This window comes from Mesocricetus auratus, unplaced genomic scaffold (assembly GCF_017639785.1).
Source record: "Mesocricetus auratus isolate SY011 unplaced genomic scaffold, BCM_Maur_2.0 Super-Scaffold_4256, whole genome shotgun sequence".
NCBI lineage: Eukaryota > Metazoa > Chordata > Mammalia > Rodentia > Cricetidae > Mesocricetus > Mesocricetus auratus.
The window spans coordinates 91988561-92015813 of NW_024429182.1; the positions used below are offsets into that span (position 1 = coordinate 91988561).

The 27253-nt window shown below is 40.9% G+C and overlaps 1 protein-coding gene across 1 annotated transcript in view; it reads left to right on the forward strand.

Annotated features, from left to right (window-relative positions):
• The first annotated feature begins 9060 nt into the window (after positions 1-9060).
• The window catches only part of LOC101827335 (interferon-induced very large GTPase 1-like), a 36461-nt gene continuing 18268 nt past the window's right edge, over positions 9061-27253 (forward strand). The window contains 1 exon segment of the mRNA XM_040756844.1: positions 9061-9201. The gene's annotated coding sequence lies outside the window, so the exon portion shown is untranslated.

The following is a 27253-nucleotide window of genomic DNA, read 5'->3' on the forward strand; positions in this document are numbered from 1 at the left end:
GGTGGGCATGCAGAAGGCCAGGAGATGGAGGCCGCAGGACTGGAGATGAAGAGGAGCTAGAGAAGAAGGGCTGGGTGGTGCATTTCAGGGGCTGCAGTGGAGGACCGTAGGGCCAGGAGCAACTCTCTGTTACCAGCAAATTGTGTCTATGAAGAACTTGTGTAACTGTGATCCTGATTATTAGTGGATTACTTATATGTTATAGGCTTGTGCTCCCTGAATATGTACCCTTTCTAACAGCAAGACTTAGAGAGCACTTGTCTAGTTTCCTCTAAGATAAAATTGTTGGTCATGCATCATACTTCCAAGCTCATATTTGGTGCTCATAAATGAAGAATAACTCATATTTGAAGAAAGATAATTTAACATCCATAATGCTAGATATCCATGAAATATGACTCTGACATTTCAAAGATTTGAGCATTGGTGGTTCAGGAAGTATAACTGTGAAGAAATATATTCTAACAAAACAACAAAATCTGCCTTGTTTTTGAAGAACTTGTTTTATTTTTATGATGAAAAAGTGAAAACATAATGGCACACTGAGATTGGTAGCATTTATGTCCTTTAATATTTTGCATCTGAATAAAATAAATTTACTATGGGTGGCAATATACTGAAAATTCATCTATTCTTTACTGTAGGTGGAGATTTACATAATTTTGGAGAGACAACAAGATTTTGATGTTTTAAAATTTCATGATCAAGATATACCATATGAAATTTTATTGCAATTAAAAAAGAAAATAATTGAAAATCTGAGAACATTTACCATAATTTGAGAATAATTTTGCCATTTAGTCTGCAAAGGAAATATATGATGTCTATTGGATGTTTGACTCATGTTTCAGTGTGCCATTTTTTCCTGAAGGTGTAACCATCCTTTAGGACTGAAAATATTTTAAAGAGACACTTAAACCCATTCTTTGGACATTAGGCTATTTAAGCAATAGATTCAAAAAGCGCTGAAATTTCTCTAGATATCTTATACTAGAAGAAAAGGCTGAGGACCTGCATACTGAAGGGATAGCTCAGTGCAAAGAGTACCTAATACTCTTGCAGAAAATCTGACTTTTATTACCAGTACACACATCAGGTAGTTTACAACTGACAATATTCCAGTTCTAGGAGACTGATTCTCTTTGACTTCTGCAGGAACTTGCATATATGTAGTACACATAAATAGGCATATACATGTGCACATGGATTAAATTCTTTTTTCAAAAAATTAAAGAATGTTGTTGCATTTATCAATATTTTATTTCTGCTTAGTATAACCTTAGATGTATGTGAAAGAAACACTACCAGCTGACACATTTATATGTCAATGCATAATTTTTCCAAGAATTTGTTTACTTTAAATTAAGTCAATATGGGCACTGTGGCTTCTGGCAGGAGTCAACCCACCCAGAGACTGCCAGCATCCTAGTCTCTTTCTCTGCCCACAGGACTAGATAGTCCTAGGCCGGTCTCTAGCCTGCTTTCCAGCATCCTGCAGGCAACCAGCTGTGACCTGGGGACTGTACACTGCGCATCCCATCCCGACAGGAGTCAGCCCACCCAGAGACTGCCAGCATCCAAGTCCAATTCTCCACCCACAGGACAGGAAAGATAAGCATGGACCTGGTTCTGGCCTGCCTTCTGGTGCCCTGAGCAGAACCACCAGAGACCTGGGGACTGCACACTGCGGATCCCATCCATACAGGATCCAGCCAAACCAAAGACTGCCAGAGCCCTGGTACTAGGACAGTCTCCATCCACGAAAGAGGAGAGCCACCAGAGCATTAGACCTGCTTGCACCCACCGAAAGGGAACCCTGGTCATATACCCACCAGGAGAGGAAGAGACTCCTTCTGCACCCACTGGAAGAAGCGATGGGAAACAGACAATATAAAAACACACTCAGTAACAGAAAAACCTATATGATATGCCAGAGTCTAGGGACTCTATAACAGCAATAACTGAACAGCCCATTGCAGATGAAGCATAAGAAAATAACCTTAAAAACAACTTCATGAAAATGGTAGAGGCCCTCAAAGAGGATGTGAGAAAATCCCTTAAAGCAATGGAAGAGAAAACAAACCAAAAAAAAATGTAAGAAATGGAAGAAAAAGAAAAACGATGCAAGAAAGGGCAGAAAAGACAAAGCGACATTTGCAGTAAACAATTCAAACAGGTCAAGGGTTGAAAGCTGAAATAGAGACAATAAAAAAAAAACACAGACTGAAGGAATGCTGAAATAGAAAAGCTGGACAAATGGCCAGGTACTACAGATGCAAGCATAAAAAAACAGAATACAAGAGATAGAAGAGAGAATTTTAGGTGTTGAAGATATACTAGGAGAAATAAATTTATCAACCAAAGAAAATCTTAAGTCTAACAAATCCCTAACACAAAATATCCAGGAAATATGGGACACTGTGAAAAGACTAAACCTAAGAATAATAGGTATAGAAGAAGCTGAAGAAAACCACCTCAAAGGGGAAGAAAACATATTCAACAAAATCATTGAAGAAAACTTTCCCAACCTAAAGAAAGACATGCCAATGAAGGTACAAGAAGCTTACAGAACACCAAATAGAGTAGAGCACAAAAGTAAATCCCCTTGCCACATAATAATCAAGACCCCAAACATATAGAATAAATAAAGAATATTAAGAGCAGCTAAGGAAAAAGGTCAAGTAACATACAAAGACAAACCTATCAGAATCACATCTGACTTCACCATGGAAACTCTGAAAGCCAGAAAATCCTGGATAGATGTTCTACAAACACTAAGAGACCACAGATGCAGGACCAGACGACTATACCCAGAAAAGCTTTCAATTACTATAGATGGAGAAAACTAGAAATTCCATGACAAAACCAGATTTAAACAATACATATCCACTAATCCAGCCCTACAGAAAATTCTGGAAGAAAAACTCCAACCCAAGGAAGTTAACTACAACCAGAAAAACACAGGCAGTAGATAATCCCACTTTACCAACAGCCAAAAGTAAAAAGGGGTAATAATCCACACAAAATTTCACCACCAACAACAACTCCAAAGCAAACAAAAATGAGCAATCAATAGTCATTAATATCCCTCAATATTAATGGTCTTACTTCACCCATAAAAAGACACAGGCTAACAGAATGGATTCGAGGACAAAATCCATCCTTCCACTGCATAAGAAATACACCTCAGCTTCAAAGACAGACATTACCGTCAAAGTTAAGGGTTGGGAAAAGATTTTCCAATCCAATGGACCCAAGAAACAATCAGGGGTAGCAATCTTAATATCTAACAAATTAGAAACAAGCTTGTTTTACATGTCAATCTCAGCCATACAACCAGCCATGGAGTAGGAAGGAAAAAAATATCTATAGAATAAAGAAAGTTTAAAAACACAGAGTCAAAAATGTAGTCAATGAAACACAGGATAATTTATGTTAGAAAAGCTGGCTAGAAACAAGCCAAGCTAAGACTAGGCCTTCATAAGTTTCATAAGCAAGAATAAGCCTCTATGTATTTCTTTGAGAGTTGAACGACAGGCTCCCAAAGATCAAAAAACAAAAAAGACAAAAAAAACCCTGTTTCAATGTGAGGCCCAAATTTCCACATTGGATCTGGTCTCTTGGTGGTTTTGGGGTTGAGTCTGGACACAACAGTTTCTATATAAATCACTCAGGAATCATTAGAAGTAATCTGGCTACATTCAAAAAATGCTAAAAAGGGGACCTGAGATGAAATAAATAATTTGTATCATTTCTGATTTCTAGATAATAACTCTGATGTCAGCCATCACAGGGCTTTCAGCCATTCTGCATCTACTAATTGCTATTTGCTCTTGCATCATTGTTGCCCTAACTAAATGATAATTCCTGTCTGGGAACTGTTAGGTTTATGGTTATTAGATCCCAATATAATAAGGTACCCATCACAGAGTTAAGTATTTGACTCAGAATACAACTCAAGGGGGAGGGGGTGTGTGAGAACTGAAGTCACATATCAAATTTTATTTACTGTGCTATAGAGATCCATGAAACAAAAAAACCTCTGATCTGCAAGCCCCTTTCCAAGGACAGATAGTTACTGAAATGAAGGAGAGTATTGCTTATGAGATATAACAAGCCATAGATTTTCACTTCCCTACACAAGTTTCTTTGACCCATCTTCACTGGATATGCTTGATCACATGTGGACAGCAGGCTCACAGGCAGGAAACAAGCCAGGATGTTTCCTGGCTTGATCACATGTGGACAGCAGGCTCACAGGCAGGAAACAAGCTTGCTCATCATTAAATGTAGGCTGGAGAAACATCAGGATGTATGCTTGCCCATGACTGGACTTAGTGGGAAATACTTAAGCCCCTGCAAAACTTGACTAGGGCCATTTCCTGGGAAACTGGGTACAGTCCTGGCCAGAGTCCATCAACCTGGCCAGTATTTAATTAAAGCTGGCTTCAAATCTGACTTTAAATTGTGGTAGCAGTCTTATTCTCAACCAGTGGGATTAACATAAGCAGGCACTTGGCTCTCACCAGAGAAAATACCTTGCTCCATGCTTCTAACCAGTATTCTAACCAGCACAGCTGCTATCTAAAGAAGTCTTTAGGACCCAGCTCACTCTGGGATAGATGGAGTACAGAACTTTTTCCTTTAATGCTGGCTCTAAATACATAGCATGCCAGCCTCCACAAAAAATAGTGTTGAGGACTAGGTAAGCTTCCACAACACTTAAATATAACAGACAATAGACTGAGCTACCAAGTTTTCTTATTTCAGAGCTTCAAATGGAGTATAAGTTTGGGAAGTAATAGCAAAATAAAAGAAACAGGAAAGTATAGAAAAATAGCTTAAAAACAAAACAAAACAACAACAACAAAAATTCTGTTAATCAATAGACATCTATTTGACTGACAACACTACTTTCATTTGTGGTTATGAACAAGCATTTCTGAGAAATGAGCTTTGACTAAGAAATGAAACTTAATGTGTCTGTTCAGTAGAAGGGCATGGGCGACTTAAACGATAAGAGGAACTATTAACTGAAGTTTCTAGTGGAAGGCAGGGTAGGGGGAGGCTGCACCTATATTAAGTTTTCTTCAAGGCAGATTGGTTAGAACTCCAGTTACTTTGGAGAGTTGGAATGCAATATGTCATGTTATCTTGGGCTATCTTAGCCCTTAAACAGTCGTTCATGTCTACCTCTGTGTTTCACCTAGCAATCTTGTAACTATGAGATAAGTATTTCAGAAATTGCAAGCAAACCTCTAGCTTCTATCAACTCAAAGGTTAAAAAATGTCACCAGATAGGATCTGAAGCCCAAGGCAGAGATTTCCTCACTTTGATGTAGTCTGCCAATGTGTTGAAAAGTGAATTGATTCATGATTTTCCTTGTTCTATGACTGTGAAAACTTCATTGAACAGCTACCATATTGGAACACAATATTTGAAAGAAGCTGAATCATCCCTGGGCCATGGTCACTCGTGTTTAGGTACACAATAAATTATCTGCATCCCTTGAGGTAAGAGCGTTTGTTTTGTTTTTAGTGTGGTTCTGTTTTTTGTTTGCTTTGCATCAGCAGAGCTGTACTGTGGAAATAAGTCTTTGTCTGCTTCATAAAGCAGGATACCAGGGTCCCCAGAGAGTGTTGTCTCATTCTCTGAAATCTGAGGCGTATAAAACAGATCCTAACTCTTTTTGGATCATAGTATTTGATGACTAAAGCACAGAAGCACTAATGTAAGACTTGGCAGAAAGCAGAAAGATAAAACATTCAGAAAAGGAAAGAACATGCGATATTTTCTCCTTTATTCTCTGAAGTTTCACTAGAATTATCTGGAAAGTGTAAATAGAAAAAAAAAGCTCTGTGTGTGTGTGTGTGTGTGTGTGTGTGTGTGTGTGTGTGTGTGTGTGTGTGTGCAAATGAATGAATGAACTACAGCCTGGGTTTTAAATGTTGTTCCTTGTCCTGAAAGAGTCCATTTCAAAAGCAACTTTGGATTCCATTTTGATAATGGAAGGTGCTTGCACTACTAGGAGGACTAAACAACACTGGTGTGACTAGTATAAAGTTTCAGACTTCCTGACAAATGGCCAGCTGGGGTGCCTGTTTAACATATCAAAGCAGACATGGCTGCCAGGTTCTCTCAGCATACCCCAGGATCACAACTACCTGCTGCTGAGTCCAGGCTCTTCTCAATCCCATCCCCTACTATGAATCTCTCCAATTCCTGATCTGGGCCTCTGCTTTCCTTTGCCCAGTTTCTCTTCCCTGTCTAATCTAAGCCATTTTGGACAAGCACAGTCTTTTTGCCCTTTGCTCTCTATGTTCACAGATGTGCTCTTTCCTCCCTCTCTCTTCTCTTCCTCTCTTGCCAACCTCCATAGCCCAGTTTAGCATGGACACTTCTTGGTGCTTCTGTCTGTTTTCTCCCTCAAATCTACAATAAACCTTCTCCTCCACGTAATTTGGAGGATCATGTCCTCATTGTTTTTTAATTCAATTTTTTTTTAATTCAATGAGCCATCTGCACATGTTTTCTGGGAGTGGGAAAGGTATCACTATATATATATATATATATATATCAAAATGTAGTTATTAAGAGTTGGGGTATCCTCTTGGGGTTCTTTATCTCTTTAATAAAATAATTTAAGAATGGAATCAAAAAGAAGGTCATTTTATTTGAATTGAAAAGAATAATCACAGGGTAGACAAGCTGTAAATCTTGGAGCAGAGAGGAAAAAAAATCCCTTACAGTTTTGTGGCTTGGAGGTCAGCAACCACATGGTCAATAAACAACCACATGGCAGGAAGGGCAGCTTTAGAAAACAAGGGAAACCAAAAGTATCACGAAAAGCACACAGGTGCACACAGACACACAGACACACACACACACACACACACACACACACACACAGAGAGAGAGAGAGAGAGAGAGAGAGAGAGAGAGAGAGAGAGAGAGAGAGAGAGAGAGAGAGAGAGAGGAAAAAGCAATGGAAGAGTTACAGTAAAGATAACAGACTGGTGGAACTGTATAGCTTTGGATCTGTTATCTACTGCACTAGGAGTTGGAATTCTAGGAAGAAAAGAACATTATCTCACTAAAGGGATAATCAAATTATTCTTATTATCTCTTAAATGTAGCTTAATGTAGCTCCACTTCCCTGGGATGGGGGGAGGGTGCACTGGCCAGGTAGTTGGCTAGCCCCATAGGACTAACCTTTAAATGAGCAAATTGACATGTTTGTACCCATAGGGAGATGTCATTCTTTACTTTTAAGTGGGCACGTGTTTTTATTAAATTCTTACTACAGAAACCAGTCCAAGAACTTTCCAAAGAAAGGAAAGTGTATAACTCTTTCACCGTAAAGCAGCAGAAACTCAGCACTATGATGGCTGTGGCCTCCAAACCAGCTTATCATTCCAACAACTGCTGTGTGCATCAGAGACCAACAAGCAGAGAATTTCTGACTGTTTCTGGTGCTTGAGTTTGGCTTGATCCCCTGCTGCTGATGTTGCCCAATCACATGCCCACCTGATGGGCCTGAACACACCATTTCCTGTTCCTTTCCCCTTGCAGCTGGACTTCTATCCAGAAGCCTGACTCTGGACCATGACTTCCCCTTGGCTTGTTTTGGGTTCCTTGCCTTTTCAGTACAGATGCTGTTTGTAGTTCTCTCAGCTCATTTCTCAAACCTCTTGCTCTCCACTGTAACCTCTTTAACAAAACTTCATTATGTAAGCTGTATATATGTAAGGATATGTATTATGTGCTGTGAGATGTGTGATATAAGAATTAATATTCATTAATTAAAATTCAGATAAAAGAAGCTGCATTTGCAACTACCAGGTGACCAAAATAGGTGACATTATCTGGTAAATTGTAGTCACTGAAATTGGGGAGCCTTATGGATATTTGTTATTAATAAATTCTGACACTATGGAAAAGACACAGATGTGTTTTTCTATTTCTGGCATGGTATGCTCCTGACCTGGAACTTGCTGTCTTCCTGAGAAAGATTGTTAAGTGTTATAGGTTGTTAAGTGTTATACTTAGTCAGGATTCTGTAAAAGAACGGAAAAAACAGAATGAATATATATTAAAGGGTAGTTTACATGATACAGTCTGGCTAGTCCAATAATGGCTGTCTCAGACCAAAGAGGCTGAGTAAATATATCAGTCCATAAGGATGAATGTCTCAAAAGATCCAACCCTGCTGATTTCAGTTTATGTTAGAATCCTGCAAAAGCTGGTTCTCATATAAGCAAAATAATGCTTCAATGACACAAGCAGAAAAGACAAACTTCCAGCTTGAAGACAGGCATCAGAAAGCAAAACTTTACCTCTCCCATGCCTTTTTTTATGCGTGCTGCCATCATAAGGTTGTTGAGCATAGCTAGAGAAGGTCTTAACAGTCCAAATTACCTGTTTAGGAGAGTCCCTCAGGACAGTTCCCAGTGGCTTGCCTTGCAGGTGATCTTACAGGATAAACTGTAGCTGAGACAATGGTAGGCACTGGGCCACACCTTGGCCATACTGCATCTCTTTTGAAAACTTACTTCCTGTAAGGACAACAAAGATGAACATGAGGGAGGGTGAGATGTCTCTGAATCTCTTTATGCTTCTTCCCTATGTGCCCACCTTGAGTAAAATATTTTTCTGTTTTTTGCTATTAATTTGGCCCTTTTATTTGACTTGTCATGGATAGGTGGCAGAACCTGGCTTGTTGGGGCACAGGATGTAACTACAAGACTGTTAACACTATTGGGGAGGTTGTCTTCTTTTTTTTTAAACAAGCTCTGATTCTGAAAGTATGGCCCTCTTCCTCTTACCAAGCCCCCCTCCTCTTGGCAGCTACTAAGATTGACACCCTGAATGCCTTGTTTTTTCGCTAAAACTCCAATAAATCTGTCCTTAAATTTCTTCCTCAGACCATTTTTAAGTTTTCTATTACAAGCTCTTACACAAGGGACCCTGATCTCATGACACAAGTACAAATATAAGCAAGAAAGGAACAAAACCTCTGAACAGGAAGGAAAAGGGAGGTGCCTGGTCCTCAAGGGAATTCAACCCTTGTCCTTCTACAGCCCTATCTGAGCCTCAGCTGATGGTTAGCTGTCTGACAGCCTTGAGAAAGGGGGCACAACCTTTTCTCACTTCTCTCTGGAGTAAAACCTGAAGTCAGGAACTGGGCTTCAAGGAGACAAGTAAGTGGAAAATGGGAATTGGGCAGATAGATAAGTACAATAGACACAGAAACTAGAGTAGAATGACAAATGATGAAAATGGAGGCACACAGGGGATTGTGACATGCTAAAGACATACATGGGCATTTAACATTGCCATGTTACCAGAACCTAAGGCTCATAGCAAAACCAGACATTGGTCCATGGCACCTCTAAGAACTAACAATAAAACAGAAATTGAATCTTTAAACCGTGCTGTACTCAGAAAACTGGGAGTGAAAATCTGCCACCCTTTCTGGCTCTTTCAATTTCTCTTTACAAGTTATGTCACTGGTTGGGATGGGTCATGGTCTCATTGACCATGGTTTTCCTTGGAAGCACTGAAAGTATTTCCTTTTGTGATGGTCCTCATCAAGTGGAGTGTGCACAGGTCACAGCCCACACTTTGAATCTCTCTCCTTGTCCTTTATGATCAGGAAGACAGCTCATTTATTGAAGTTATAAGACACTCTTAGAGGAGCTTCCTCCCCTGCTCCCTTAGTAATCTGTAGACTGGAGCAATGGCCAACATATTGGTTTTCCTTTTAACCTCAATGACCTCATTATTTGAGCCTCTAACTGTGGTTATTGAGTACCCAGACGGTTAATTACAACAGTATTATGGAATGAATATAGTTAGTTGTATAGCATTAAGACAAAGCTTGACAAATAATTTTAAACAAATCTTTATACTTTTCAGACTTAGTTTCTTTACTAGAAAGTGTTCACAGTTATTCTAAGACAACATCTTTTCTCTTTAAGCAAGTTTTTATAAATCAATACTTTCATATTTACTTGTGGTGTGTGTATGTGTGTGTGTGTGTGTGCACATGTGCGTGTGTATGTATTTGTTAGGGTTTTGTGTGCCATAACATACATGTGGAAGTTCATAGGATAACTTGTGAAAGTCCAGTTCTCCTTCTAGCATGTGAATTCTGAGGATCAAACTCAGGTTTTTGGGTGCCTTTACCCACTGAGCCAATTCATTGACACAGTATGCCATTTCCAAATTTTCACTTTTATAAAACATTTTTTGATACATGATAACTTTCAATTTTATCCTGTCTCTTTTTAGTTTTACTTTAGAACAGTCTTCCATCTTACAATAAAATCTACAATAAAACCCTCTCCCATATAAAAATCATGTTTTTAATCTTGTCACTGAGATATGTTTTGCATTCATAACATTTTGCATCTTTCATTCTACATTATATTCCTTATAGTGTTATATATATATTTGAGCAGGCAAAAATTAGAAAACTCTTGATTCTTAACAAGATATCTGTATTTCAAATGGAGGCACAGGAAGGTACATTTGAAACTCAAGCAAAACCCGTTAGCAGTCTTGGAGACTATTTTTTATATCCTTGTGTCTTTATGGTCTTAAAATAACCAAGGAAAGAGAATTGGAGAGAAAGCTGTTTTGTCTAGTTTCTTTTAAGAGGGGAGAGCACAGCAAATAGTTCTTACATATTAATGGCACAATTGTTAGTTAAAATTTATTGCTAATATATTATTTTAGCGTCACTAAATGAATAGCTTTTTAAAAGAAGTGTATGAAGTAAGCTTACCTACATTATTAATGCTAATAATGTCGGGTTGTCTCTGATGAAATTTCAATTATAAAAAAGGAAAGGCAACATAAACATATTTAACAAAAGTTTATGAAGATGTGTTTATCATTTTGCATGTATCTCAACTTTGATGTAAATCTTAGATTTATCATTTGTACATGGGATTATTTTGTAAAACAAATTCATGCCAATTATTTTAAACAAAGGATTTATATGTATATCAAAGATACTGGAATAACATGAAATATTTTGAGTTTTGGTTTTTATTATCCTTGAATATTTTTTAAATTTATTTAATTAATTAATTAATTTATGTATTACTTTTATGAACATGCTTAGGACTATTAAGATTTATGCAGTCTTAAGTTGATAGCTTAATGAAAAATTATTTTATGAATTAAGGATTATTGTGCTAAAGGAACTAATTTTAGATATTTATTAGAGCTTAAAAATTTGCTTTATGGGATCAGATATCATATAAGGTTGTACTTAAGCCGTTTTAGTAATTTGTGAAATAGACTTTAAAATATCCCTTTTCTGGGTTTGTAGATATTAAAAGTACCTAAGGAATATAGAGGTATTAGATTTAGCAGTAGATGTATAGATGTCATCTGTGATTTTTTTAAAATCCCATGTTTTTTCTTTGAGTTCATTGTTTAAAGAAGTAGGTATATATCAAGATTTTTTAAATATGTATGGATGTGGATATGGATATTCCCAGGGCCATATGCTGGTTACAAACTATCTTTTCCTCTGTGATAATGTCTTTGCTCCTTGGTCTAAGGTTTTTTAATTCTATTTATGTGGTACACTTCTGGAGCCTATTGCTTTCAAGTGTTTTTAATAGTCTCCATCAATACCATATGTCATTGATAAATGTATCTTTTTACTAAGCTTTGAGATGTCAGTACTCTTATTTTTCTCCCTTAATATTGTATACTGGTTGTTCTGTACCTTTTGTTACTTCATATAAACTTTTATTGGTTTATTATCAGAAAACAACTTGGGAGGGGTTTGGTTAAGACTATAGTGAATCTATAATGATCAAGCTGTAAAGAGCTAGTCTGATAGTTGACCTGAAGTGACAACATAACTAGGTAGAGGAACTTGTGCAATGCATCTCTATGGCCATGAAGGCATTTTCAGATAGCACTGACATGCCAAGCAGTGAATAGTCATGAAGCACCTGCCCTGTGTAACACAATAAATGAAAAACCCAGAGACTGATATTGGGTTCAAGTTGAAGATCAGAAAAGCAAAGCAGCTTGTCACTAGTTCTTACTCCACCTCAGAATGAAAGATGATCCTGGCTCCATCAAAAATCAACTGTAACCTCTACTCAGCCTGACTGGAGAATCCTGAGACTGTAATATCTTCATATTCTCAATGTGGCTGGAGAATGAATGCCTCCTACTGACTGCTAAAGACCCTGCTCCTAATTCTCTTTGGCACTCCCCATGCTTTCAATGGCATTATGAAGGTCACTGCTTGCCACTCCCTTCCTGGGGCCTCTTTGGATCCACTGTGTCAATAATATACTATCTATGCCCTAAGACATCACCATTTATGCACAATGATGTTCCCAATTTAACTTCCCAGTTCCCATAGACTGAAGAACTAGGCATATTTGTCTGAGCTGTTTCTCTTTAAGACTGAATAAATCTTGTGTAGATCTGGGTGGCCTTAGACACACAGATATCATTCTACTGCTTAATCCTGAGTACTAGGATTAAAGGTGTGTGACCTCAATAGCTCGAGGCTGACTTTGCTTTCTGAATTCTCAGACAAGCTTTAATAAATCATAAATAATATACCACCACAGCCCTGATTAAGGGAAATATTATCTGTAGGGTAAACTTTTCCAATGAAGAAGTGGGATAAAGGCAACATATAGGGTGTCAAGTCTTACTTGTTTCTATTGCTGTTGCCACCTGCTGACATCAGAGTCCAGCTATTCAACCTGGACTCAATTCCAGCAACTCTCCAAGGCTTTCAACATTCTGTTGATTCCCTTCATTTAGGGATCCATAGGGCAATGAGAATTTTAACAGCATCAATTAAGGTGTATGTCCTCATTAATTTACAAACTCTTTAATCTGTTCCATCAGAATTTACAGTCTTCTTCATATGAGTCTGCACATATTGTGTTATGTTTACATTTAAAGGTTTTCCTTGGTATTCATGTAAATAATAATAATATGCTTTTAACTTGAAATACCACTTGCTTATTCTTTATTGATATGAAAAGAACATTTTCTTTTATTTTAACCTTATAATGGGAGATTTTCTTATATTCACATTAGTTTAAGACTGGTTTTTTGTTCGCTCCAGGATTTTCTACATACTAAGTCATAATATCTTTTCATTTACTACTTTCCTGTATATACATTTTATTTACTTTTCTTATCTATTACCTAAGACTTCAGGTTGGCTATTAAATAAGAGTGATGGGAATTTGATCCTTGCTTTGTTCCTGATCATAACTCAAAAGCAGCTGGTATTTCAATATTAAATATGACGTTACCTATATGTTTTTATACATGCTTTTTACAAAATTGAAGTATTTCTCCTCTTTCCCTATATGATGACATGACAATGATTGATTGTAGTTATTTGATCAAAATGACTTTTCTCTCTTTTTTTATTTAGAAACAATCATTTTACCTATCAATTAGCCTTGTTGCCTATAGTTCCCATCGTCCCATGCCCCCTACCAACCCCCAGCCCCCCCCCACCTGCTCCTCAAGGATAGTGGAGCCTTCCATTGTGGATCATCAAATTCTGTCACATCATTTGTGGAAGGGTGTAGACCCTCCATGTATCTGGGCTGAGATAGTATCCCTCCATTGGATACAAAATCCATTTGTGCACTAGGGGATACATACTGGTTCCACTGTTAGAGGTCCCATAGAGTGCCCAGGCCTCCTACCTGGCACTCACATTCATAGGGCTTTTTTTCAGTCCAATGCTGGTTCTCCAACATGACAACTGGGGTGCCTGCGCTCTCACTAGGTCAGGTTAGCAGTTTCTGTAGTTTTTTCCAGAATGTTCTTGACTCTTTTGCTCATCCCTCCTCCCTCTCTACAACTGGATTCCAGGAGTATGACTCAGTGCTTAGTTGTGGGTGCCTGCTTCTGCTTCCATCAGCTACTGGATGAATACTCTACTATGGCAATTAAGGTAGTCATCAATCTCATTAAAGTGGAAGGGCATCAAAGGCTGCCTCTCCACTACTGCCTAGATTCTTAGTTGGGGTCATCATTGTGAATCTCTGAACATTCATTCCCCTAGTGCCAGATTTCTCTTTAAACCTAAACTGGCTCCCTTTATTAAGGTATCTCTTTTCTTGCTCTCCTCTTTTCCTCCCCTGATACAGTCTTCCGATCCCTCTTGTTTTCCTACCCCCTCTTCTTCTACCATTCTCTTTTTCCTAACTCGCTACTGTCTCACACCCCCATTCCCCCCCCTCGCTCCCAATTTGCTCAGGAGTTCTTGTCTCTTTCCCCTTCTTTGGGGAATCATGTATTTCTGTTAGGGTCCTCCTTGTTCCCTAGCTTCTCTGGCAGTGTGGATTTTAGGCTGGCAGTCCATTGCTGTAGGTCTAATATCCATATATGAATGAGTACATACCATGCTTGTCTTTCTGTGACTGGGTAACCTCACTCAGGATGGTTTCTTCTAGTTCCATCCAATTGGTTGCAATTTTCAAAATTTCATTTTTTTCCACTGAGTAATACTCCATTGTGTAAATGTACCACATTTTCTCCATCCATTCTTCAGTTGAGGGGCATCCATTCTTAAGTTTCTGGCTATTACAAACAATGCTGTTATGAACATAGTTGAACACATGTCTCTGTTGTATGAATGTTCATCCTTTGGGTACATGCTCAAGAGTACAATTACTAGATCATGGGATAGACTGATTCCCATTTTTTTTTTGGTTTTACGAGACAGGGTTTCTCTGTATTGTTTTTTTTTTTTTTTTTTTAATCATTTTTTATTTTAATTTTAAATAGCTTGTTTCACATGTCAATCCCAGTTCCCTCTCCCTCCCCTCCTCCCGCACTCCCCTTCCACCCTCCCTCCCACCCTATTGCCAAATCCCTCCACATAGGGGATGTCTAGAGTCTATCATTTCACTCTTGGTAGGGTCAAGGCACTCCCCTAAGAGTCCAGGCTGAGAGAGCATCTCTCTTTGTGCCATAGGCACATGAAGACAGATTGTATACCAGGGATAGACACTGATCCACAGCTTAGAGCCCCATAGGTTGCCCAGGCCTTCTCACTGACACTCACATTTGGGGGGTCCAGATCAGTCCCATTCTGGCCTCCCCACTGTCGGTCTGGGGTCCAAGAGCACTCCCCTGTTCAGATCAGCCGTCTCTGCTGGTTTTGCCAGCCCATTCCTTGCCAATTTGCTCATCACTCCTCTCTCTCTGTCACTGGGTTCCTTGGGTTCAGTTCAGTGCTTAGTTGTGTGTTTGCCTCTGCTTCCATCAGTCCCAGGATGAAGGCTCCCGGATAGTTATAGACATCAAGTTCATTATCAGGAATGGGCATTCGAGGTGGTCCTTCCACTATTGCTTAGCTTGCCAATTGATGTTATACCTTTAGATCACTCGAGGTCACTCTGGTGCCTGATCTGTCTTCGATCCTATGATTCCCTCTTCCCCTATTTTACCCCCACCCCCTCAACTTCCTGTTCCCCCATGACCAACTCCCTTCCTCTTTACCCCCTCTACTCTTCCCAGGTCCCACTACCCCCCCCTCGCCCTGTTCCCCATCCATTCAGAGGATCTTGTCTCCATCCTCTTCTCTTGGGTACTATGCATATATGCATATCTTTTAGGTTCTTTCCTGTTTCCCAGACTCTCTATCTGTGGAAGTGCAGACTGGCACTATCCTGATCCATATTTAAAATCCATATATGAGTGAGTACATACCATGTTTGTCTTTTTGCGACTGGGTTACCTCACTCAGGATGGTTTCTTCCAGTGCTATCCATTTCCCTGCGAATTTCAAGATTCCATTGTTTTTTTCTGCTGAGTAATACTCCATTGTGTAAATGTACCACATTTTCTCTATCCACTCTTCAGTTGAGGGGCATCTAGGTTGCTTCCAGGTTCTGGCTATTACAAACAATGCTGCTATGAACATAGTGGAGCAGATGCCCTTGTTGTATGAACCTGCCTCATTTGGATAAATGCCTAAGAGTGGAATTGCTGGGTCTAGTGGTAGATTAATTCCCATTTTCCTGAGGAATCTCCATACTGATTTCCAAAGAGGCTGTATGAGTCGGCATTCCCACCAGCAATGGAGGAGTGATCCTCTCTCTCCACATCCTCTCCAGCATAAATTGTCTTCGGTGTTTTTGATTCTAGCCATTCTGACAGGAGTAAGATGGTATCTCAGAGTTGTTTTGATTTGCATTTCCCTGATGGCTAAGGATGTTGAGCACTTTCTTAAGTGTCTCTTGGCCATTTTAGCCTCCTCTACTGAGAATTCTCTATTTAGCTCTGTACCCCACCTTTCAAGTGGATCCTTTGGTGTTTTGGAGACTTGTTTCTTGAGTTCTTTGTAAATTTTGGAGATTAGCCCTCTGTCAGATGTAGGGTTAGTGAATATCTTTTCCCATTCTGTGGCCTGCCTTTTTGTCTTTTTGATTGTGTCCTTTGCCTTACAAAAGCTTTTTAGTTTCAGAAGGTCCCATTTGTTAATTGTTGATCTCAGTGCCTGTGCCACTGGTGTTATGTTTAGGAAGTGGTCTCCTGTACCAACTCGTTGAAGAGTATCTCCCACTTTCTCTTCTAAAAGTTTCAGTGTGGCTGGATGTATGTTGAGATCTTTGATCCATTTGGACTTAAGTTTTGTACAAGGCGATAAACATGGATCTATCTGCAGTCTTCTGCATACCATTACCCAGTTATGCCAGCACCATTTGTTGAAGATGCTTTCTTTTTTCCACTGTACAGTTTTAGCTTCTTTGTCAAAAATCAGGTGTTCATAGGTGTGTGGGTTAAAATTAGGGCTTTCGATTCGGTTCCATTGGTCTACCTGCCTATTTTTGTGCCAATACCAAGCTGTTTTCAGGACTATAGCTCTATAATAGAGCTTGAAATCAGGTATGGTGATGCCTCCTGAAGTTCCTTTATTGTATAGGGATGTTTTGGCTATCCTGGGCCTTTTGTTTTTCCATATAAAGTTGATTAATGATCTTTCCAGGTCCTTGAAGAATTGTGATGGAATTTTGATAGGGATTGCATTGAATCTATAGACTGCTTTTGGCAAGATTGCCATTTTTATTATGTTGATCCTACCAATCCAAGAGCATGGGAGATCTTTCCATTTTCTGGTATCTTCTTTGATTTCTTTCTTCAAAGACACAAAGTTTTTGATATACAGGTCTTTCACTTCCTTGGTTAACATTATCCCCAGATATTTGATGCTGTTTTTGGCTATTGTAAAAGGTGATGTTTCTCTGATTTCTTTCTCAGTCACTTCATCATCTGTATATAATAGGGCCACTGATTTTTTTGAGTTTACCTTGTATCCTGCCACTTTGCTGAAGCTGTTTATCAGCTCTAGGAGTAACCTTGCGGAGTTTTTTGGGTCACTTATGTAAACTATCATATCATCTGCAAATAATGAAAGTTTGACTTCTTCTTTTCCTATTTGTATCCCCTTTATCTCCTTTTGTTGTCTTATTGCTGTAGCTAGAACTTCAAGTACAATATTGAAGAGATATGGAGAGAGTGGACAGCCTTGTCTTGTTCCTGATTTTAGAGGAATTGCTTTGAGTTTCTCTCCATTTAGTTTGATGTTAGCTGTTGGTTTACTGTATATTGCTTTTATTATATTCAGGTACGTTCCTGTTATCCCTGATCTCTCTAGGACCTTTATCATGAAGGGGTGCTGGATTTTGTCAAAGGCTTTTTCAGCATCTAGTGAGATGATCATGTGGTTTTTCTTTCGCAGATTGTTAATATGGTGGATTACATTGATAGATTTTCTAATGTTGAACCATCCCTGCATTCCTGGAATGAAGCCTACTTGATCATGGTGGATGATTTTTCTGATGTGTTCTTGAATCCGGTTTGCAAGTATTTTATTGAGTATTTTTGCATCAATGTTCATGAGGGAAATTGGTCTATAGTTCTCTTTCTTAGTTGTGTCTTTGTGTGGCTTGGGTATCAAGGTAATTGTAGCCTCGTAGAAAGAGTTTGGCAGTGAGCCTCCTGCTTCTATAGTGTGGAATACTTTGACGAGTATTGGAATGAGCTCTTCTTTGAATTTCTGGTAGAATTCTGCACTGAAGCCATCTGGGCCTGGGCTTTTTTTGTTTGGGAGACTTTTGATGACTGCTTCTATTTCATTAGGGGTTATAGGTCTGTTTAGATTATTTATCTGTTCTTGATTTAGTTTTGGCAAGTGATATCTATCCAGGAAATTGTCCATTTCCTTTAAATTTTCAAATTTTGTGGAGTACAGATTTTCAAAGTATGCCCTGATGATTCTCTTGATTTCCTCAGAGTCCGTTGTTATGTCCCCTTTCTCATCCCTGATTTTGTTAATTAGCATGTTCTCTCTCTGTCTTTTGGTTAGTTTGGACAGAGGTTTGTCTATTTTGTTGATTTTCTCAAAGAACCAACTCTTTGTTTCATTGATTCTTCTCAATGTTTTCCTGGTTTCTACTTGATTGATTTCAGCCCTCAATTTGATTATTTCCTGGCGTCTGCTCCTCCTGGGGGAGTTTGCTTCTTTTTGTTCTAGAACATTCAGCTGTGCTATTAATTCTCTAGTATGACTGTTCTCCAGTTTTTTCATGTGGGCACTTAGTGCTATAAACTTTCCTCTCAGCACTGCTTTCAAAGTGTCCCATAAGTTTGTGTATGTTGTGTCTTCATTCTCATTGAAATCGAGGAAGTCTTTAATTTCTTTTTTTATTTGTTCCTTTACCCAGGGATGGTGCAATTGTGCATTGTTCAATCTCCATGAGTTTGTAGGGTTTCTGCGATTTGTGTTATTGTTGAATTCTAATGTTAATGCATGGTGGTCTGATAAGATGCAGGGGGTTATTCCAATTTTTTTGTATCTGTGGAGATTTGCTATGTTTCCTATTATGTGGTCAATTTTAGAGAAGGTTCCATGTGGTGCCGAGAAGAAGGTATATCCCTTTGTATTTGGGTGGAATGTTCTATAGATGTCTGTTAAACCCAGTTGGGTCATAACTTCTATTAATTCTTTTGTTTCTTTGTTAAGTTTCTGTCTGGAGGTCCTATCTAGCGGTGAGAGCGGAGTGTTGAAGTCTCCTACTATTAGTGTGTGAGATTTTATGTGCATTTTGAGCTTTAGTAATGTTTCTTTCACGAATGTAGGTGCCTTTGTATTTGGGGCGTAGATATTTAAAATCGAGACTTCGTCTTGATGTATTTTTCCTTTGATGAATATGAAGTGCCCTTCTTCATCTCTTTTGATTGATTTTAATTTGAAGTCTAATTTGTTAGATATTAGGATTGCTACGCCCGCTTGTTTCTTGGGGCCGTTTGATTGGAAGATCTTTTCCCAGCCCTTTACTCTGAGATAACGTCTGTCTTTGGTGTTGAGATGTGTTTCTTGTATGCAGCAGAAGGAAGGGTTCTGTCTTCGTATCCATTCTGCTAGTCTGTGTCTTTTTATAGGTAAGTTGAGGCCATTGACATTGAGGGATATTAATGACCATTGATTGGTGATCCTTGTTTGCGCTTGCGCTTGATTTATTGTTAGTGAAGTTATTTTGTGTAGTTTCTCCTCCCTTTTTCTTTTAGTGTTTTGTAAAGTATGATTCTATATTGCCTGTGTCTTTGTGAATGTAGTTATCTTCCTTGGCTCTAGGTTTTCCTTCTAGCATTTTCTGTAGAGCTGGATTCATGGATACGTATTGTTTAAATCTGGCTTTGTCATGGAATATTTTGTTTTCTCCATCTATGGTAATTGAGAGCTTTGCTGGATATAGTAGTCTGGGCTGGCATCCTTGTTCCCTTAGCGTTTGTAGGACATCTGACCAGGATCTTCTGGCTTTCATCGTTTCCATTGAGAAGTCAGGTGTAATTCGGATAGGTCTGCCTTTGTATGTTACTTGGCCTTTTTCTTTAGCTGCTCTTAATATTTTCTCTTTGCTCTGTAGGTTTGATGTTTTGATTATTATATGGCGAGGTGACTTCTTCTTCTGGTCAAGCCTATTTGGTGTTCTGTAAGATTCTTGTACTTTCATAGGCATATCTTTCTTTAGGTTAGGGAAGTTTTCTTCTATGATTTTGTTGAATATGTTTTCTGTACCTTTAAGTTGAAGTTCTTCACCTTCTTCTATACCTATTATTCTCAGGTTTGGCTTCTTCACGGTGTCCCATATTTCCTGGATATTTTGTGTTAAGGATTTGTTGGTTTTGAGATTTTCTTTGGTTGACGATGCTATGTCCTCTAATGAGTCTTCAACACCTGAGATCTCTCTTCTATCTCTTGTATTCTATTGGTGATGCTTGCATCTGTGATTCCAGACCGTTTACCGAGCTTTTCTATTTCCAGCATCCCTTCATTCTGTGTTTTCTTTATCGTTTCTATTTCAGCTTTCAATCCTTCAACTGTTTGAGCTGTTTCCTTAATTTTCTTGGTTGTTTTTTCTTGGTGCTCTTTGGATTCTTTGAGAGATTTGTTTATTTCTTGAATTTTTCCCCCCATTTCATGGATTTTTTGGTTTGTTTTTTCTTCTATTTCTTTAAGGGATTTCCTCGTTTCTTCCTTGAGGCTCTCCATCATCTTCATGAAATAATTTTTAAGGTCTGTCTCCTCTTCTTCATCTATGTAGTGCTTTTCAGGTCTTGCTGGTGTTGGATCCCTGGATTCTGGTGGGGTCGTGTTGGTGTTTCTATTGCTGAGTGATCTCTTATTCTGTCTTCTTCCCATCTCTTCTTCCAGTGGGTGCTGGTGGGGGCTTTCTGTCTCCACTGGTCTCCTTCTTTACTGCAGCTGAAGCTGAAGCTGGCCTCGCTGGGGTTGGGGTCTTGGAGGGGCTGATCTCTTTCCTGTGTGGGCGGCTCTTCTGAAGCTGGGCTCGCTGGGTTGGGGTCTTGGAGGAGCTGATCTCTTTCCTGTGTGGGCGGCTCTTCTGGAAGCCGGGAGCGGCCCCGAAGATGGAGGGGGATGGGTGATGGGCGGGTGGTCCCAGCCAGAGACCCAATCTCACCTGAAGCTGGGCTCGCTGGGTTGGGGTCTTGGAGGAGCTGATCTCTTTCCTGTGTGGGCGGCTCTTCTGGAAGCCGGGAGCGGCCCCGAAGATGGAGGGGGATGGGTGATGGGCGGGTGGTCCCAGCCGGGGACCCAATCTCACCTGAAGCTGGGCTCGCTGGGTTGGGGTCTTGGAGGAGCTGATCTCTTTCCTGTGTGGGCGGCTCTTCTGGAAGCCGGGAGCGGCCCCGAAGATGGAGGGGGATGGGTGATGGGCGGGTGGTCCCAGCCAGAGACCCAATCTCACCTGAAGCTGGACTCGCTGGGTTGGGGTCTTGGGGAGCTGATCTCTTTCCTGTGTGGGCGGCTCTTCTGGAAGCCGGGAGCGGCCCCGAAGATGGAGGGGATGGGTGATGGGCGGGTGGTCCCAGCCGGGGACCCAATCTCACCTGAAGCTGGGCTCGCTGGGTTGGGGTCTTGGAGGAGCTGATCTCTTTCCTGTGTGGGCGGCTCTTCTGGAAGCCGGGAGCGGCCCCGAAGATGGCGGGGGATGGGTGATGGGCGGGTGGTCCCAGCCAGAGACCCAATCTCACCTGAAGCTGGACTCGCTGGGTTGGGGTCTTGGGGAGCTGATCTCTTTCCTGTGTGGGCGGCTCTTCTGGAAGCCCGGAGCGGCCCCGAAGATGGAGGGGGATGGGTGATGGGCGGGTGGTCCCAGCCAGAGACCCAATCTCACCTGAAGCTGGACTCGCTGGGTTGGGGTCTTGGGGAGCTGATCTCTTTCCTGTGTGGGCGGCTCTTCTGGAAGCCGGGAGCGGCCCCGAAGATGGAGGGGATAGGTGATGGGCGGGTGGTCCCAGCCGGGGACCCAATCTCACCTGAAGATGGGCTCGCTGGGTTGGGGTCTTGGAGGAGCTGATCTCTTTCCTGTGTGGGCGGCTCTTCTGGAAGCCCGGAGCGGCCCCGAAGATGGAGGGGGATGGGTGATGGGCGGGTGGTCCCAGCCGGGGACCCAATCTCACCTGAAGCTGGGCTCGCTGGGTTGGGGTCTTGGAGGAGCTGATCTCTTTCCTGTGTGGGCGGCTCTTCTGGAAGCCGGGAGCGGCCCCGAAGATGGCGGGGGATGGGTGATGGGCGGGTGGTCCCAGCCAGAGACCCAATCTCACCTGAAGCTGGACTCGCTGGGTTGGGGTCTTGGGGAGCTGATCTCTTTCCTGTGTGGGCGGCTCTTCTGGAAGCCCGGAGCGGCCCCGAAGATGGAGGGGGATGGGTGATGGGCGGGTGGTCCCAGCCAGAGACCCAATCTCACCTGAAGCTGGACTCGCTGGGTTGGGGTCTTGGGGAGCTGATCTCTTTCCTGTGTGGGCGGCTCTTCTGGAAGCCGGGAGCGGCCCCGAAGATGGAGGGGGATGGGTGATGGGCGGGTGGTCCCAGCCGGGGACCCAATCTCACCTGAAGCTGGGCTCGCTGGGTTGGGGTCTTGGAGGAGCTGATCTCTTTCCTGTGTGGGCGGCTCTTCTGGAAGCCGGGAGCGGCCCCGAAGATGGCGGGGGATGGGTGATGGGCGGGTGGTCCCAGCCAGAGACCCAATCTCACCTGAAGCTGGACTCGCTGGGTTGGGGTCTTGGGGAGCTGATCTCTTTCCTGTGTGGGCGGCTCTTCTGGAAGCCCGGAGCGGCCCCGAAGATGGAGGGGATGGGTGATGGGCGGGTGGTCCCAGCCAGAGACCCAATCTCACCTGAAGCTGGACTCGCTGGGTTGGGGTCTTGGGGAGCTGATCTCTTTCCTGTGTGGGCGGCTCTTCTGGAAGCCGGGAGCGGCCCCGAAGATGGAGGGGGATAGGTGATGGGCGGGTGGTCCCAGCCGGGGACCCAATCTCACCTGAAGATGGGCTCGCTGGGTTGGGGTCTTGGAGGAGCTGATCTCTTTCCTGTGTGGGCGGCTCTTCTGGAAGCCCGGAGCGGCCCCGAAGATGGAGGGGGATGGGTGATGGGCGGGTGGTCCCAGCCGGGGACCCAATCTCACCTGAAGCTGGGCTCGCTGGGTTGGGGTCTTGGAGGAGCTGATCTCTTTCCTGTGTGGGCGGCTCTTCTGGAAGCCGGGAGCGGCCCCGAAGATGGAGGGGGATGGGTGATGGGCGGGTGGTCCCAGCCAGAGACCCAATCTCACCTGAAGCTGGGCTCGCTGGGTTGGGGTCTTGGAGGAGCTGATCTCTTTCCTCTCTCTGTATTGTTTTTGAGGCTGTCGGTCCAGCCCGGCCTCGAACTCACAGAGATCCGCCTGCCTCTGCCTCCCGAGTGCTGGGATTAAAGGTGCGTGCCACCAACACCCGGCCGACTGATTCCCATTTTTTTGAGGATCACCCATACTGATTTCCAAAGTGGATGTAAGAGTTTGCACTCTGCTACCAGCATGGATGAGTGTTCCCCTTTCTCCACATCCTCTCCAACATAGACTGTCATTGGTGGTTTTTTTTTATTTTGATTTTTCTGGCCGTATAAGATATCTCAGAGTTGTTTGTAGTTGCATTTCCCTGATTGCTAAGGATGTTGAGCACATTCATAAGTGTCTTTCAGCCATTTTAGATTCCTCTATTGAGAATTCTGTATTTATTTCTGAACCCCATTTTTTATTTTTTAATTTAAATTAGAAACAATCTTGTTTTACATATCAATCCCAGTTCCCTCCATCTCCCCACCTCCCCTGTCCCCGATCAACCCCTTATCCTACCCCCTTTCTGCTCCCCAGGGAGGGTGAGGCTTTCCATGGGGGATGTTCAAAGTCTGTCATATCATTTGGAGCAGGGCCCAGGCCCTCCTCCATGTGTCTAGACTGAGAGAGTATCCCTCTATGTGGAGGATTGTGAACCCCACTTTTTAATTGGATTGTTAGGTGTTATGGTGACTAGCTTCTTGAGTTCTTTGTATAATTTGGAAATCAGCCCTCTGTCAGAAGTAAGGTTAGTGAAGATCTTTTCCCATTCTGTGCACTGCCATTTTATCTTGTTGACTGTGTCCTTTGTCTTCCAGAAGCTTCAGTTTCAGGAGGTCCCACTTATTAATTGTCGATCTCAGTGTCTGTGCTAGTAGAGTTATGTTCATGAAGTGACCTCCTATACCAACTCATTCAAGGATACCACCCACTTTCTCTTTTAAGAGGTTCAGTGTGGCTGGATTTATGTTGCAGTCTTTGATCCATTTGTGCTTAAGTTTTTTAAATTAATTAATTTATTTTTATTACATGTAGTGTTTATTTGCATATACACCTGTATGCCAGAAGGGAGCACCAGACCTCATTATAGATGGTTGTGAGCCACCACATGGTTGCTGGGAATTGAACTCAGACCTCTGAAAAAGCAGCCAGTGCTCTTTTTCCAGCCCTGCACTTAAATTTTGTTCATGGTGATAGATAAGGATCTGTTGGCCACCTTCTACATGTCATCATCTAATTAAATCAGCACCATTTGTTGAAGGAAGATGCTTTCCTTTTTCCATTGTATAACTTTAGCTTCTTTGTCAAAAATCAGGGTATCATAGTTGTGGGGGTTAATATATGGATCTTCAATTTGATTCCATTGGTCTACCTGCCTATTTTTTTTTTCATGGATAGTGATGCCTCTGGAAGTTCCTTTATTGTACAGGGTGGTTTTGGCTATCCTGGGTCTTTGTTTTTCCATATAAAGTTGAGTATTATTCTTTCAAGGTCTGTGAAGAATTGTATTTGGATTTTAATGGGGATTGCAGTGAATCTGTAGATTGCTTTTGGCAAGATTGCCATTTTTACTATATTGATCCTACCTATCCAAAGTATGGGAGATCTTTCCACTTTCTGCTACTTTTGTGCCAATACCAAACTGTTTTCAGGACTATTCCTCTAAAATAAAAGTTGAGCCGGGAGTTGGTGGTGCATGCCTTTAATCCCAGCACTCGGGAGGCAGAGGCAGGCGGATCTCTGTGAGTTCAAGACCAGCCTGGACTACCAAGTGAGTTCCAGGACAGCCTCCAAAGCCACAGAGAAACCTTGTCTCGAAAAACCAAAAAAAAAAATTTTTAAAAAAAATAAAAGTTGAAGTCAGGGAAGGTGATGCCTCCTGAAGGTCTTTTATTGTATAATGCTGTTTTCATTACCCTGGATCTATTTTTTTTTAACTAAAGTTGCTGTTATCACTGATATCTCCAAGACCTTTATCATGAAAGGGTGTTGGATTTCGTTAAAGTCTTTTTCAGCATCTAGTGAGATGATAATGTGTTTTTTTCTTTTTCAGTTTGTTTATATGATGAATTACATTGAGGGATTCTCATATATTGAACCATCCCTGCATTCCCTGGGATGAAGTCTACTTGATTGATCATTGTGGATGATTTTTTCTGATGTGTTCATGGATACAATTTGTCACTATTTTATTGAGTATTTTTGCATCAATATTCATGAGGGAGATTGGTCTATAGATCTCTTTCTTAGTTGAGACTTTGTGTGGCTTGGATACCAAGGTAATTGCAGCCTCGTAAAAAGAGTTTGGCAATGTCCTTTCTGCATCTATTGTGTGGAACAGCTTGAGGAGTATTGGTATTAGCTTGTTTTTTAATTTCTGGTAGAATTCTGCCTTGAATCCATCTGGCCCTGGGTTTTTTTTTTTTTTTTTTTTGGTTGGAAGACTTTTGATGATTGTTTCTATTTCATTAGGCGGTTTGGTCTGTTTAAATTGCTTATCTGTTCTTGATTTAATTTGGTAAGTGATATCTATCCAGAAAATTGTCCATTTTCTTTAAATTTTTGAATTTTGTGGAGTACAGGTTTTCAAAGAATGTTATGATGATTCTCTGGCTTTCTTCAGTGTTCATTGTTATGTCCTGCCTTTCATTTCTGGTTTTGTTCACTTGAATGCTCTCTCTATGCCTTTTTGTTAGTTTGGATAAAGGTTTGCCTATCATGTTGATTTTCTTGAAGAACCAACTCTTGTTTCATTGATTCTTTGTATTTTTTCATTGTTTCTACTTTATTGATTTCATCCCTCGATTTGATTATTTCCTGGCTTCTATTCCTGTGGGGTGAGTTTGCTTCTTTTTATTCTAGGGCTTTCAGTTATGCTGTTAATTCTCTAGTGTGACTATTCTCCAGTTTCTTCATGTGGGCACTTAGTGCAATGAACTTTCCTCTTAGCACTGCTTTCAGAGTATACCATAAGTTTGGGTATGTTTTGTTTCATTCTCACTGAATTCTAGGAAGTCTTTAATTTCTTTCTTTATTTCTGCCTTCATCCAGGAACGGTGTAATTGCTCATAGTTCAGTTTCCATGGGTTTGTAGGGTCTGCAATTTGCATTGTTGTTGAATTCTAACTTTAAACCATGGTAATCCAATAAGATACAGGGGGTTATTCCAATTTTTTGTATCTGTTGAGGTTTGCTATATTGCCAAATATGTCGTTGATTTTTAGAGAAGGTTTCATGTGGCGATGAGAAGAAGGTATATTCTTTTTTATTTGGATGGAATGTTCTATAAACGTCTGTGAAACCCAATTGGGACATAACTTCTGTTAGTTCCTTTGTTTCTTTAAGTTTCTGTCTAGTGTTCCTGTCTAGTGTTGATAGTGGGGTGTTGAAGTCTCCCGCTGTGTTTAGGGTTTAATGTATGATTTAAGTTATAGTAATGTTTCTTTTACGTATGTGGGTGGCTTTTTATTTAGAGCATATATATTCAGTATTGAGACTTCATCTTAATGGACTTTTTCTGTGATGAATATGAAAAGGCCTTCTTCATCTCTTTTGATTGATTTTAGTGTGGAGTCTAATTTTTTAGATAATAGGATTGTGACACCAGCTTGTTTTTTGGGTTAATTTAATTGGAAAATCTTTTCCCAACCCTTTACTCTAAGGTAACTTCTGTCTTTGAATTTGAGGTGTGTTTCTTGTATGCAGCAGAAGGTTGGATTCTGTCTTCATATCCATTCTGTTAGCCTGTATCTTTTTATAGGCTATTTAAAACCATTGATATTGAGAGACATTAATGACCATTTATTGTTAATTCTTGTTTGTTTGGATTTGTTAGTGGTGTTGGTATTATGTGTGGATTCCTGCCCAACACATTTTTTGGTGAGAGGTAAAGTGGGATTATCTATTGCCTATGTTTTTGTGAGTGTAGTTTACTTCTTTGGCTTGGAATCTTCCTTCCAGTACTTTCTGTAGGACTTGATTTAGGGATATGTATTGTTTAAATATAGTTTTGCCATGGAATACCTTGTTTTCTCTGTCTATAATGATTG